This window comes from Balaenoptera ricei, chromosome 2, assembly GCF_028023285.1.
Source record: "Balaenoptera ricei isolate mBalRic1 chromosome 2, mBalRic1.hap2, whole genome shotgun sequence".
Taxonomy (NCBI): domain Eukaryota; kingdom Metazoa; phylum Chordata; class Mammalia; order Artiodactyla; family Balaenopteridae; genus Balaenoptera; species Balaenoptera ricei.
In genome coordinates, this window is record NC_082640.1 from 128677496 (window position 1) to 128691943 (window position 14448).

Below are 14448 nucleotides of genomic sequence, written 5' to 3' on the forward strand. Positions count from 1 at the left end.
GGTGCCAGCATGGTTGGGGACTGGTGAGGGTTCTCTTCCTGGTTTGTTGCCTTCTTGCTCTATCTTTATATGGTGAAAAGAAAGACGGCTCTAGGCTCTTCCTCTTCTTATAAGGAAACTAATCCCATCATGGGCTCTACCCTCGTGACCTTATCTAAACCTTATTACCTCCCAAAGGTCCCACCTCCTAATACCATCACTTGTAGGGGTAGGGTTTTAGCATATGAATTTTGGGTCCATACTATAGCAAGAGAAGATGGCGATTTCCCTTGGAGAGCATAATCCTCAATCTCCAGAGTTTTGGAAGAGCCTTCTCTCCTAGTTTGGTATTGTCTGGCCCTTTTACGTATGAATGTTCTTAGACTGGGTTTATATGCGCCACTGTAAGAGATGGTGTGCTTAAAAAAACAAATAAAAGAAGAAAAAAGAAAAGAAAAGAAAGAAACACAAAAGAACCCTGATAGAGGTTGTTGTCATTTGCTTCTCTAGAGCTGAAAACAATTTCTGGTTACTAAATTATTGTAAATTGAGAGTTTCAGTGGATTAATCAAGGTTTTCTATAATATGCTACAATAGAAGACAATGAGTAATTACATGAATTACAAAACATAAAAGTAAACCAAAATATAATGAGAAAAGGCAATTTATTAGTGCTTTTCCCATGCCTCAGTGTGTAACTTGATCTATGCAGAGAATAGCAGGTTGACTTCCCCTCCTCCAGGGTAGGCAGTAACTGGAGGATTCTTTTGATCATTTTATTCATTTTGTGTTAAAACTACAGCACTTCTAATTTATAGACATATTGTGAATGTCAAGGAAATGTCACCCAAATCATTGAAATACAGTGAAATTCATCCATTATATTTAAGTAACAGGTTGCCCTGGGCTCCAAGGGAAGCAGGCTTAAATGGAAATGGGATTTTGACTGTTCAATTTCAGTACTTTAAAGACACAGAATAATCAAGGTGGATTTCTTAAAGGAAGAGAGTCTGAGGATAGAAAAGTAACTGTGAAGTATTTCTGGATGAGCCATTAAGTGGCAGATTGGCATACGGCTACATTTCAGACCCCGATTTGTTTGGTTTAATGTGAATCACTTTTTCTCCCCTTAAAATTGAAGCCCAAATCCTATAATGGAGATACTTAAATTAACCCTCTGGTTCACTTAGGCATCTATTTCAGCATCCCTCTGAGAAATTCAACAGTCTGTTATAAATTGAGTTTTATATGTTTCTGTTAAAGCCTAAGGAAAAATTTGATTATCCTCCAGATATTTCCCAATCCTTTAACTAAATTGGATTATTTACTGATTTACCCTTTACTTTCTAGTGTTATAGTAGTGTCTTAGTTGCAAACTTTATAGTATAAACTGACAAGATTATAAAATGTTTATCTTCCTAGGGAAGCAATGTGGCCATCTTTGCCTTTGCGCTTAAATGGATCCACATTCCAACCCTGCTTTTGTTGGATATTAACTGGGTGACCTTAAGCAAGTTACACAATTTCTGTGGGTTTCAGACTCTTTGTAAGTACAGTGGGGATACTAATAGTGACCTTGCATGGATTTTGGTAAGGATGAGTAGAGACAAGGCATGTGGAAATACTGGGTCCAGAGACACCCTCAATAAATGTAACTCACCTCCCATGTCCTCAGCCCCAAACCATTTTTTATTTATTGAGGAAACACACAACCAAGGATATGTTTACACTCAGGATCTTTTAGGGTGGGAGCCCAAGATAATGCATCTTAAGTCAATCTGTATCAGTCAGGATTCAACCAGAGAAGCAGACCAGTAGGAGATACATATTAGAGATTTACCACAAGGAATTGGTTTATGCAATGTATGGGCTGGCGTAGCCAAATCTGAAATTCATAGGGCAGGCTGTCAAGAAGGGCAGGAGCTGAAGTTCCTGTTTCAAGTAGAATTTATTCTTCTTCGGAAGCCTCAGCTCTACTTGTAAGGCCTTTCAACTGATTCTATCAGGCTTATCCAGAAAAAGTGCACATATCATGCATGTGTGCACACAGAAAAGTGCACATATCATGAGTATACAGCCTGATGATTTTTTACGAAGTGAACACACCCCTGTAATCAGCTCACAGGTCCAGGCAGAAAATATAACTAGCACTCCAGGAGCACCCCCCCCCCCCCCGCTGTTCCCCTTTCCAGTCACTACAGGCACTACTCCTCTCCTTCTCCCTCCCTAGAGGAAGGCTCTTTGAATTTCCTGACTTTTTGGAGTGATGCCACTGTGGTACTGTGGATATAATATTGCTCACAGAGGTAAGAGAGTTAAAGCCTAGCTCTTTTATTTCCTCACTATATGACTTTGGATCCCTTTAACTCTCTGGGCCTCAGTTACCATATCTGTAACATGGAGATAATAATACATTTTTGGTTTAGCAAGAAATTTCAATGAATTAAGAGAAGTGGAATCTTCTAATAAAGATCCTGGCACAGAGTAGGTACTAAGTAAGTGTTGGCCCCTGAAAGCTAAGTGTCCCTTTATGAGCTGGAGGTTATGAACTCATGGGACATCATATACAGACTGTACAATCTTTTGACATTGACTTTCCCATGTGCAACTTCTTGCCTCTGTTGCCACAGTCCCTTTTCTCAGGCATTTTTCTATTCTAGGGACACATTTTCCCAAGACATCCTTCATCCTGAATGACTGACACTGGAGTTCCAATATGTAGTCTAGTCTCACCTTACAAGTCCTGGTTTGCTGGCCTCATTGTTAGTCGGATATGAGCTTTGATAAAATTCTTGTGCAGTTGAAGAAAACAGCAGTGTAGATCAACAGCTTCTCTCATATTTATGCTTTATACTTGAAGCTTGTTTCAAGTCACAACACTTGACACCATTGGAATGCAATGCTACTCTCTGCATAACTCCAATTCTAGCCTCTGCTTTTGAGTACTGAATGAAGTTCGACAGTTCTATCTTTATTGTTAGTGGTAGGTGCTCAATGGAAAATACATATAATGTCCTCAACTTTTGGAACTGGATATACGTGGTAAAGTCTACATGTTTTCTATCTCATTCCCTTATTTAGAATCATGAACTATTCATTTTGTATGTTCTTGTCATACAGTTTTTATCTTTTACCTTCTTTACTGAAATCATTAGAGTGGCTAGATGTGCACCGAATGTATATTTTATGTTTCTATTTTCCTGAGAGGAGGAAGACATTTTTTCCCTTCTGCCATTGTTTTATTTTCTATGTAGTATAAGCACATTTTAATTGTGTCATGAATTTTTGTGCCCATTAATTTGAGGAAACAGACCATATTTGTGACTTTCAATGAGGCTGTGAAAATTTCATCAGTTTGCATAGATTCACCTGTAAGTGAAAATTAGGGCAGGGTGATAAAGTATAAAAAATGTGAATGGAGGGAAAGGTGGAAATTGCACTTATTATCTGCATATTGTGTATGTGTGTTACTGTATTTTACCTATATTATCTCATGTAATGTCACCATGCCCAAGTAAAGGCACTATGAAAATCAAACACCTGTATGATGGCATCAAGGTGATGGTACCTCTCTATTAGGTATCTTTAGAATTGCCAGATACCAAGTTTAGGTCCCTCTAAGAGAGCAACAGATTGATCAGCCACATGTCTTGAAAAACTCATATGTTTAAGTTTCATTCTTTATTTTATCTTTATTAAAGTCTTATAAAGTTTATATTTTATTACCCTAAAAATGAGAAGTAAAGGAGAGAGGCTCAAATGATTTGTTTGAATTTATTGAGGACAGAATGTCCTTAGAGTCCTGTAGGAAGTCTGGGAAATGAAGTAACACATTCTGGTTTTTGATCTTGTATACATTTGAGTTAGAGCAATGGTTATTACTTAAGTAACAAATATTTATTGAGTTCCTACTTTGGGCCAACCCCTGCTCTGTGCTGGAGATACAGTGATGAGCAAGATATGGTCTGTCCCTGAGATCATAGCCTAATGAGGAAGCCAGGCATGAAAACACAATCACAATCCAAAGCCGTTAAGTGCTGAAGTAGGGACACTGCTGAATATTGTAGTATCTCAAATGTGGGAGTGCCCAACATCAGGACCCTAGTTAACTTTGTGGGTTAAGGGCTTCAGGAGTCTTCCCAGTAGAAGATGAACACAGGTGGAAGATTAATACAAGATGGATGAGTAGGAAGGGCATTAAAAACCAGCAAGTACAGGGCATAGTGTAGTTCAGAGAAATGCAAGAAGTTGATGTCTCAGGTATTTTGCACAGATGTCTTTGGTGGCATCCACCAGACACTGTGGGGGAATTATGAAAATCCCTTCCCCAAATCCACATTTGGTAGGAGTCTAAAATCCTTTCAATCCTACCTTTATGACATTGCTCATATCTATTCCCTCTGCTGTTTCCCCATTATTAATGCATCATCTCCTACCAGGGCTATTGCAGTTGTCCTCTAAATCATCTTGCTGCCTTCAGCCTTGACCATCTTGGATCTGTTCTCCATAATGTTGCCCAAGTGATCATTCTATACTCAGATATGATATTCTCTGTGTCTCTAAAATCCTTCTAAATCTGCCTTCCCTCTGGCAACAAAATAAACTCTTTGCATGTTACAGGAAGCTCTCATGATCTGGCTCCTGTCTGATATCTATTTATCTTGAAAGCAAACACAAGGTTTTGGGGGGCAGAAATGAGAGTTATTACTTACAGCAATGACTGCACTCATTTTCCCATACTCAGTAATTCACAAGTGATGCAATGAGAGCCAGGTGTTCTGTATGCTGGGGGATGGGAGAGTCTACACCGCAGGAGAGGAACCATGAAATTATGAATCTGGGAGCTTATATAGTCTACATGCTGCCTCCCTCACCTCTGGAGAGAGAGAGAGAGAGAGAGAGAGAGAGAGAGAGAGACCTTTACTCTCTAGTCTTTTACTGTCCTTTGTAATGTAAAGGACTGGCTTCCAGGCTCAGGGTTTCATCACCCTTAGATAAGGAAACAGAGAAGTAAGTCTCTAAACTAATTGGAGGTCTCTAGCTATTCAATCACTCTTTAACTTCCAAGGTTTATCTTTTAACCCAGGTTCCAATTTTCTTTGGTGAGAAACATGAAAATATCTTCACTCTGGTTTCACACTGCTTACCTTTCCAGGCTTATGTGCTCTTGCTTCCTTGCTCAAACACTGTGCTTCACAGCTGCTGTACTAGTTGCAGTTTTCTATACAGTACTATGCTGTTTTTGTCCTCAGGCCTTTGTTTATTTGTTTCAATATTGCCTCATGAATTTTTTGACCCGTTATTTCTATGGAGGACAAATTTACATACAGTGAATTGCACTGATTTTAAGTTTACAATCTGGTAAGTTTTGATAAATGTAAGTACCTGTGTAACACCACCCGTCAAGATTTAAAACATTTCTATCAAACCAAGATGTTCCTTTTGTGCCCTCTTCTAGTCAATTCCCCCCTCCTCTCACAGCAACTACTGTTTTGATTTCTGTCATCATTGATTAGTTTTGCCTGTACTTGAACTTCATAAAAGTGGAATCATACAGTATATACTCTTTTGTGTCTGGCTTCTTTAGCTCAACATAATATTTTTGAAATTCATGTATGTTGTTGAGTGAGTCAGTAGTTTATTCTTTCTTGTGTAGTAGTTTCCATTGCATGAATGTTGCTCAGTAATTTTGTCTTATTTTTATGTGATGACATTGGAGTATTTCCAGTTTTTGTCTATTATAAATAGAACTGCCATAAGCATTCTTATTCAGGAATTTTTTGTGGGCCTATCTTTTTATCTCTCTTGGGTAAATACCTAGGGATAGGATTGCTGGGTTGTAGACAAAGTGTATGCTTAACTATACAGGAAACTGTCAAATAGTTTTCCAGAATGTTTGTACCTCCAGGCTCCATGTTTTTTTTTTTTTTTCTTCCCTATTGTCTCTTTTTTTTTTTTTTAATTTTTTAATTTTATTTATTTATTTATTATTTATGGCTGTGTTGGGTCTTCGTTTCTGTGCGAGGGCTTTCTCTAGTTGTGGCAAGTGGGGGCCACTCTTCATCGCGGTGCGCGGGCCTCTCATTATCGTGGCCTCTCTTGTTGCGGAGCACAGGATCCAGACGCGCAGGCTCAGTAATTGTGGCTCACGGGCCTAGTTGCTCCGCGGCATATGGGATCTTCCCAGACCAGGGCTCGAACCCGTGCCCCTGCATTGGCAGGCAGATTCTCAACCACTGCGCCACCAGGGAAGCCCCCCTATTGTCTCTTTGTTGAAACCTCTGAGCTGTAGATTACTGCAGAGCTCAGCTGATGGCCCTGGCCCATGCTCTGGGCACAAAAAGTGTAATTTCACAATACCCTGTCTATCTCACAGAACAAGGACACTTAGATTAGGAACTTCCCTCCTAAACTCCCTGGCCCTCAGATCAAACATCTTAAATCATAACTCGGATTGCCACTTACCTTTTTTTTTTTTAATTTTTGAATTTTATTTTATTTCTTTTTTTATACAGCAGGTTCTTATTAGTCATCAATGTTATACACATTAGTGTATACATGTCAAACCCAATCTCCCAATTCATCACACCACCACCTCCACCCCCCGCCGCTTTCCCCGCTTGGTGTCCATATGTTTGTTCTCTACATCTGTGTCTCAATTTCTGCCCTGCAAACCGGTTCATCTGTACCATTTTTCTAGGTCCCACATATATGCGTTAATACACGATATTTGTTTTTCTCTTTCTGACTTACTTCACTCTGTATGACAGTCTCTAGATCCATCCACGTCTCAACAAATGACCCAATTTCATTCCTTTTTATGGCTGAGTAATATTTCATTGTATACATGTACCACATCTTCTTTATCCATTTGTCTGTTGATGGGCATTTAGGTTGCTTCCATGACCTGGCTATTGTAAATAGTGCTGCAATGAACATTGCGATGCATGTGTCTTTTTGAATTATGGTTTTCTCTGGGTATATGCCCAGGAGTGGGATTGCTGGATCATATGGTAATTCTATTTTTAGTTTTTTAAGGAACCTCCATACTGTTCTCCATAGTGGCTGTATCAATTTACATTCCCACCAACAGTGCAAGAGGGTCCCCTTTTCTCCACACCCTCTCCAGCATTTGTTGTTTGTAGATTTTCTGATGATGCCCATTCTAACTGGTGTGAGGTAATACCTCATTGTAGTTTTGATTTGCATTTCTCTAATAATTAGTGGTGTTGAGCAGCTTTTCATGTGCTTCTTGGACATCTGTATGTCTCCTTTGGTGAAATGTCTATTTAGGTCTTCTGCTCATTTTTGGATTGGGTTGTTTGTTTCTTTAATATTGAGCTGCATGAGCTGTTTTTGGAGAAATATATTTTGGAGATTAATCCTTTGTCCGTTGATTCGTTTGCAAGTATATTCTTGCATTCTGAGGGTTGTCTTTTCGTCTTGTTTATGGTTTCCTTTGTTGTGCAAAAGCTTTGAAGTTTCATTAGGTCCCATTTGTTTATTTTTGTTTTTGTTTCCATTTATCTAGGAGGTGGATCAAAAAAGATCTTGCTGTGATTTATGTCAAAGAGTGTTCTTCCTATGTTTTCCTCTAAGAGTTTTATAGTGTCTGGCCTTACATTTAGGTCTCTAATTCATTTTGAGTTTATTTTTGTGTATGGTGTTAGGGAGTGTTCTAATTTCATTCTTTTACATGTAGCTGTCCAGTTTTCCCAGCACCACTTATTGAGGAGACTGTCTTTTCTCCATTGTATATCCTTATCTCCTTTGTCATAGATTAGTTGACCACAGGTGCGTGGGTTTATCTCTGGGCTTTCTATCTTGTTCCATTGATCTAAGTTTCTGTTTTTGTGCCAGTACCATATTGTCTTGATTACTGTAGCTTTATAGTATAGTCTGAAGTCAGGGAGTCTGATTCCTCCAGCTCCGTTTTTTTCCCTCAAGACTGCTTTGGCTGTTCGGGGTCTTTTGTGTCTCCATACAAATTTTAACATTTTTTGTTCTAGTTCCATAAAAAATGCCATTGGTAATTTGATAGGGATTGCACTGAATCTGTAGATTGCTTTGGGTAGTATAGTCATTTTCACAATATTGATTCTTCCAATCCAAGAACATGGTATATCTCTCCATCTCTTAGTATCACCTTTAATTTCTTTCATCAGTGTCTTATAGATTTCTGCACACAGGTCTTTTGTCTCCCTAGGTAGGTTTATTCCTAGGTATTTTATTCTTTTTGTTGCAGTGGTAAATGGGAGTGTTTCCTTAATTTTTCTTTCAGATTTTTCATCATTAGTGTATAGAAATGCAAGAGATTTCTGTGAATTAATTTTGTATCCTGCAACTTTACCAAATTCACTGATTAGCTCTAGTAGTTTTCTGGTGGCACCTTTAGGATTCTCTATGTATAGTATCATGTCATCTGCAAACAGTGACAGTTTTACTTCTTCTTTTCCAATTTGTATTCCTTTTATTTCTTTTTCTTCTCTGATTGTCATGGCTAGGACTTTGAAAACTATGCTGAATAATAGTGTCGGGAGTGGACATCCTTGTCTTTTTCCTGATTTTAGAGGAAATGCTTTCAGTTTTTCACCATTGAGAATGATGTTTGCTGTGGGTTTGTCATATATGGCCTTTATTATGTTGAGGTAGGTTCCCTCTGTGCCCACTTTCTGGAGAGTTTTTATCATAAATGGGTGTTGAATTTTGTCAAGAGCTTTTTCTGCATGTATTGAGATGATCATATAGTTTTTATTCTTCAATTTGTTAATATGGTGTATCACTTTGATTGATTTGCATATATTGAAGAATCCTTGCATCCCTGGGATAAATCCCACTTGATCATGGTGTATGATCCTTTTAATGTGTTGTTGGATTCTGTTTGCTACTATTTTGTTGAGGATTTCTGCCTCTATATTCATAAATGATATTGGTCTGTAATTTTCTTTTCTATTAGTATCTTTGGTTTTGGTATCAACGTGATGGTGGCCTCATAGAATGAGTTTGGAAGTATTCCTTACTCTGAAATTTTTTGGAAGAGTTTTAGAAGGATGGGTGTTAGGTCTTCTCTAAATGTTTGATAGAATTCATCTGTGAAGCCATGTGGTTCTGGACTTTTGTTTGTCGGAAGATTTTTAATCACAGTTTCCATTTCATTACTTGTGATTGGTCTGTTCATATTTTCTATTTCTTCCTGTTTCAGTCTTTGAAGGTTATACCTTTTTAAAAATTTGTCATTTCTTCCAGGTTGTCCATTTTATTGGCATAGAGTTGCTTGTAGTAGTCTCTTAGGATGCTTTGTATTTCTGCAGTGTCTGTTGTAACTTCTCCTTTTTCATTTCTAATTTTATTGATTTGAGTCCTCTCCCTGTTTATCTTGATGAGTCTGACTAATGTTTTATCAGTTTTGTTTATCTTCTCAAAGAACCAGCTTTTAGCTTTATTGATCTTTGCTATTGTTTTCTTTGTTTCTATTTCATTTATTTCTGCTCTGATCTTTATGATTTCTTTCCTTCTGCTAACTTTGGGTTTTGTTTGTTCTTCTTTCTCTAATTCCTTCAGGTGCAAGGTTAGATTGTTTATTTTAGATTTTTCTTGTTTCTTGCGGTAGGCTTTTATAGCTATAAACTTCCCTATCAGAACTGCTTTTGCTGCATCCCATAGGTTTTGGATCGCCGTGTTTCATTGTCATTTGTCTCTAGGTATTTTTTGATTTCCTCTTTGATTTCTTCAGTGATCTCTTGATTATTTAGTAACGTATTGTTTAGCCTCCGTGTGTTTGTGTTTTTTACGTTTTTTTCCCTGTAATTCATTTCTAATCTCATAGCGTTGTGGTCAGAAAAGATGCGTGATATGATTTCAATATTCTTAAATTTACTGATTCTTGATTTGTGACCCAAGATGTGATCTATCCTGGAGAATGTTCCGTGCGTACTTGAGAAGAAAGTGTAATCTGCTGTTTTTGGAGGGAATGTCCTATAAATATCAATTAAATCTATCTGGTCTATTGTGTCATTTAATGCTTCTATTTCCTTATTTATTTTCATTTTGGATGATCTGTCCATTGGTGTAAGTGAAGTGTTAAAGTTCCCCACTATTATTGTGTTACTGTCAATTTCCTCTTTTATAGCTGTTAGCAGTTGCCTTGTGTATTGAGGTGCTCCTATGTTGGATGCATATCTATTTATAATTGTTATATCTTCTTCTTGGATTGATCCCTGGATCATTATGTAGTGTCCTTCCTTGTCTCTTGTAACATTCTTTATTTTAAAGTCTATTTTATCTGATATGAGTATTGCCACTCCAGCTTTCTTTTGATTTCCATTTGCATGGAATATCTTTTTCCATCCCCTCACTTTCAGTCTGAATGTGTCCCTAGGTCTGAAGTGGGTCTCTTCTAGACAGCATATATATGGGTCTTGTTTTTGTATCCATTCAGCAAGCCTTTGTCTTTTGGTTGGAGCAATTAATCCATTCACGTTTAAGGTAATTATCGATGTGTATGTTTTATGACCATTTTCTTAATTGTTTTGCGTTTGTTTTTGTAGGTCCTTTTCTTCTCTTGTGTTTCCCAGTTAGAGAAGTTCCCTTAGCATTTGTTGTAGAGCTGGTTTGGTGGTGTTGAATTCCCTTAGCTTTTGCTTGTCTATAAAGCTTTTGATTTCTCCATCGAATGTGAATGAGATCCTTGCTGGGTAGAATAATCTTGGTTGTAGGTTCTTCCCTTTTATCACTTTAAGTATATCATGACACTCCCTTCTGGCTTGTAGAGTTTCTGCTGAGAAATCAGCTGTTAACCTTATGGGAGTTCCCTTGTATGTTATTTGTCATTTTTCCCTTGCTGCTTTCAATAATTTTTCTTTGTCTTTAATTTTTGCTAATTTCATTACTCTGTGTCTCGGTGTGTTTCTTCTTGGGTTTATCCTGTATGGGAGTCTCTGTGCTTCCTGGACTTGGGTGGCTATTTCCTTTCCCATGTTAGGGAAATTTTCAACTATAATCTCTTCACATATTTTCTCTGGTCCTTTCTCTCTCTCTTCTCTTTCTGGGACCCCTATAATGCGAATGCTGTTGCGTTTAATGTTGTCCCAGAGGTCTCTTAGGCTGTCTTCATTTCTTTTCATTCTTTTTTCTTCATTCTATTCCACAGCAGTGAATTGCACCATTCTGTATTCCAGGTCACTTATCCGTTCTTCTGCCTCAGTTATTCTGCTATTGATTCCTTCTAGTGTAGTTTTCATTTCAGTTATTGTATTGTTCATCTCTGTTTGTTTGTTCTTTAATTCTTCTAGTTCTTTGTTAAACAGTTCTTGCATCTTCTCGATCTTTGCCTCCATTCTTATTCCAAGGTCCTGGATCATCTTCACTATCATTATTCTGAATTCTTTTTCTGGAAGGTTGCCTATCTCCACTTCATTTAGTTGTTTTTCTTGGGGTTTTATCTTGTTCCTTCATGTGGTACATAGCCCTCTGCCTTTTCTTTTTGTCTATGTTTCTGTGAATGTGGTTTTTGTTCCACAGGCTGCAGGATTGTAGTTCTCCTTGCTTCTGCTCTTTGCCCTCTGGTGGATGCAGCTATCTAAGAGGCTTGAGCAAGCTTCCTGATGGGATGGACTGGTGGTGGGTAGGCTGGGTGTTGCTCTGGTGGGCAGAGCTCATTAAAACTTTAATCTGCTTGTCTGCTGATGGGTGGGGTTGGGTTCCCTCCCTGTTGGTTTTTTGGCCTGAGGTGACCCAACACTGGAGCCTACCTGGGCTCATTAGCCCCTGGGTGGGGCTAATGGGGACTCTGGGAGGGCTCACACCAAGGAGTACTTCCCAGAACTTCTGCTGCCAGTGTCCTTGTCCCCACGGTGAAACAGAGCCACCCCCTGCCTCTGCAGGAGACCCTCCAACACTAGCAGGTAAGTCTGGTTCAGTCTCCCCTGGGGTCACTGCTCCTTCCCCTGGGTCCCGATGTGCACACTACTTTGTGTGTCCCCTCCAAGAGTGGAGTCTCTGTTTCCCCCAGTTCTGTCAAAATCCTGCAATCAAATCCCAGTAGCCTTCAAAGTCTGATTCTCTAGGAATTCCTCCTCCTATTGCCGGATCCCCAGGTTGGGAAGCCTGACGTGGAGCTCAGAACCTTCACTCCAGCGGGTAGACTTTTCTGTGGTATAAGTGTTCTCCAGTCTGTGAGTCACCCACCCAGCAGTTATGGGATTTGATTTTACTGTGATTGCGCCCCTCCTACCGTCTCATTGTGGCTTCTCCTTTGTCTTTGGTTGTGGGGTATCTTTTTTGGTGAGTTCCAGTGTCTTCCTGTCGATGATTGTCCAGCAGCTAGTTGTGATTCTGGTGTTCTCGCAAGACGGAGTGGGAGCCCGTCCTTCTACTCCTCCATCTTGTTTCCAATCCCTGGTTCCATGCTTTTTGAACGTGCTGTTTTTTTTCTGCCTGGAAGGTTATTCTGACCCCTTTTGCTTGGTCAACTCTTTCTCATCTTTCAAGTCATAACCCAAGCTCTACCTCCCCTATGAAAGCTTCAGGAGAGTTGATTATACTGATAAGTGGAATATTGCCTGCCATATCAGTAAACAAAGGATGTCACAGTCATCAGCAGTTACAGCCACTGTCAATGGTGAGCTGGTGAGCCCGGAGGGAACTCAGGAAGGAGAAGAATACCTGCCATCTAGCAGCCATCAGACTGCAGCCACTCCCTATGGTGAGCCCTGAGGAAACTCAGGGTGTAAAAACAGAGGATCCTGTCCCCAGATAGCTGAGGTGCATATCAAAGGAATGATTTCAGGGAGCCCAGACTCTTGCATCTTCCCATACAAAGAAAACTGCTAAATTCATTAGCCTGGCATATCTGGTTTCTTTATTTAACAGTAATCTTTTGATGTTCCTGATTACCTGCCCTTTGTTGCAAAACTCCTGTATATCCTAGCTCCCCCCTTGCCTCCTTGGAGCCATTTCTTAGAGCTATCCGAAATGCTGTCTCCCTGGCTGCGGTCCTCTTTTTGCCCCAAATAAAACTTAACTTGCAACTCTCACAGTGTGCATGTTTTCTAAGTCAACAGTAATGGCGACTGATGTAGGGACCAGAGCAGGTTCCTCTCCTTCTCCTGAACTCTATAAGGATCCGTAGCCTTGGTACTAGCAGATGCCTCTTGTGCGCATCTGCCTCCTCAGGAAGTCCAGACGAATTTGGGTGAGTCTCTCCTGATTCTCAGTTCTCCGGTGTTGGTGGATGATCCTGAGTTTTATTTGGCAGTGTGTAACAGGTACCTGCCCTCCCAGGTGAAAGCTACTTGGAGTGGGGGCGGGGGGCTTGGTTGAAAGATACCAGGGAAATACCCACCCAGGTGAAAGTTACCAGGGTTTGCTCAGTTGCGGAAGACTGAGTGGTCTGTGCTCAGTGGTTAGGTAAGAGGCTGGTCTGACGCTTTTCCTCAGTTCGGCTGCCTTCATAGAATTTGTTGGGATAAAAGTCAAGATATTACATGAGAGCTTTGCTCTGAAGAAAAGGGACAAGACTCTTCCTGGACCATTACGGCTCTCTCAGGCGACTGAGAAATTTACGAGAGTGATGGACGCAGAGGCCTCATACTGTGCAGTGGTCCCATAGGGAAACCTACTCATTAATTAAAAGACTTGCTTGTCCGGGGGTCACAAATAAGAATTGGCCATTCAGCAATCGAGCACCCGCTGTGGTCTTAAACCACTGAAGGGAGAAACCGAGACACGTAAGAGGGCTGAAACGACTCTAGGGTTACGCCTGGAGGAATTAAGCTCACAAGCAGTACATTGGCCCTGCACACAATTTCACTAGTAAATTTTATCCCTGACAAATTCAACTTTAAAAAGAAACGACAGATTGCCAGCCTCCAACTAATACCCCAGCCAGGTTTATGTACGTGCGAAACTTACAAGTACTTACTTAATTGGGAATTAAGGAAATCTCGCCCCAAAAATGAGGGGGCTCTTTTACTGGGTACAGAGTTAAGTTAAGTTAAGTTGAAAAAGCCGGCTTGGTAAAATATCTTTTCAGAATTCTGACTTTAAACAGAGGCCTTCTGGGGGAAACTTGCATTTCTCTGTGTCTTTGAGATGTAAACGTTCTACCTGATCTTCCAGGGACGTTGTGTGTGTGTGTGTGTGTGTGTGTGTGTGTATGTGTTATTTTTGAGAATAAACTCTCTGGATTTTACTTAGGTTATATCCTCCTCCACTGTCTTATGGGAAGCCTCTTGTGTCTTAGTGGTTTGAATCACTATTATATATTTTTTATTTACGGCCAAATGATGGATGCTTTTAAAATTGGAGAAAGTAACAAATTGGTGAATCTAGAGCACTCTCATTATAAACAGCTGTTTTATTTGTACCTATAGGAACAAAAATCAAATTTAAGGTGGAAAAAATATATCTAATGATTAATCTAAGAACTTCTTTATTTTAAAACAAGTAAGAAAAACTGGTTTGGGAAGC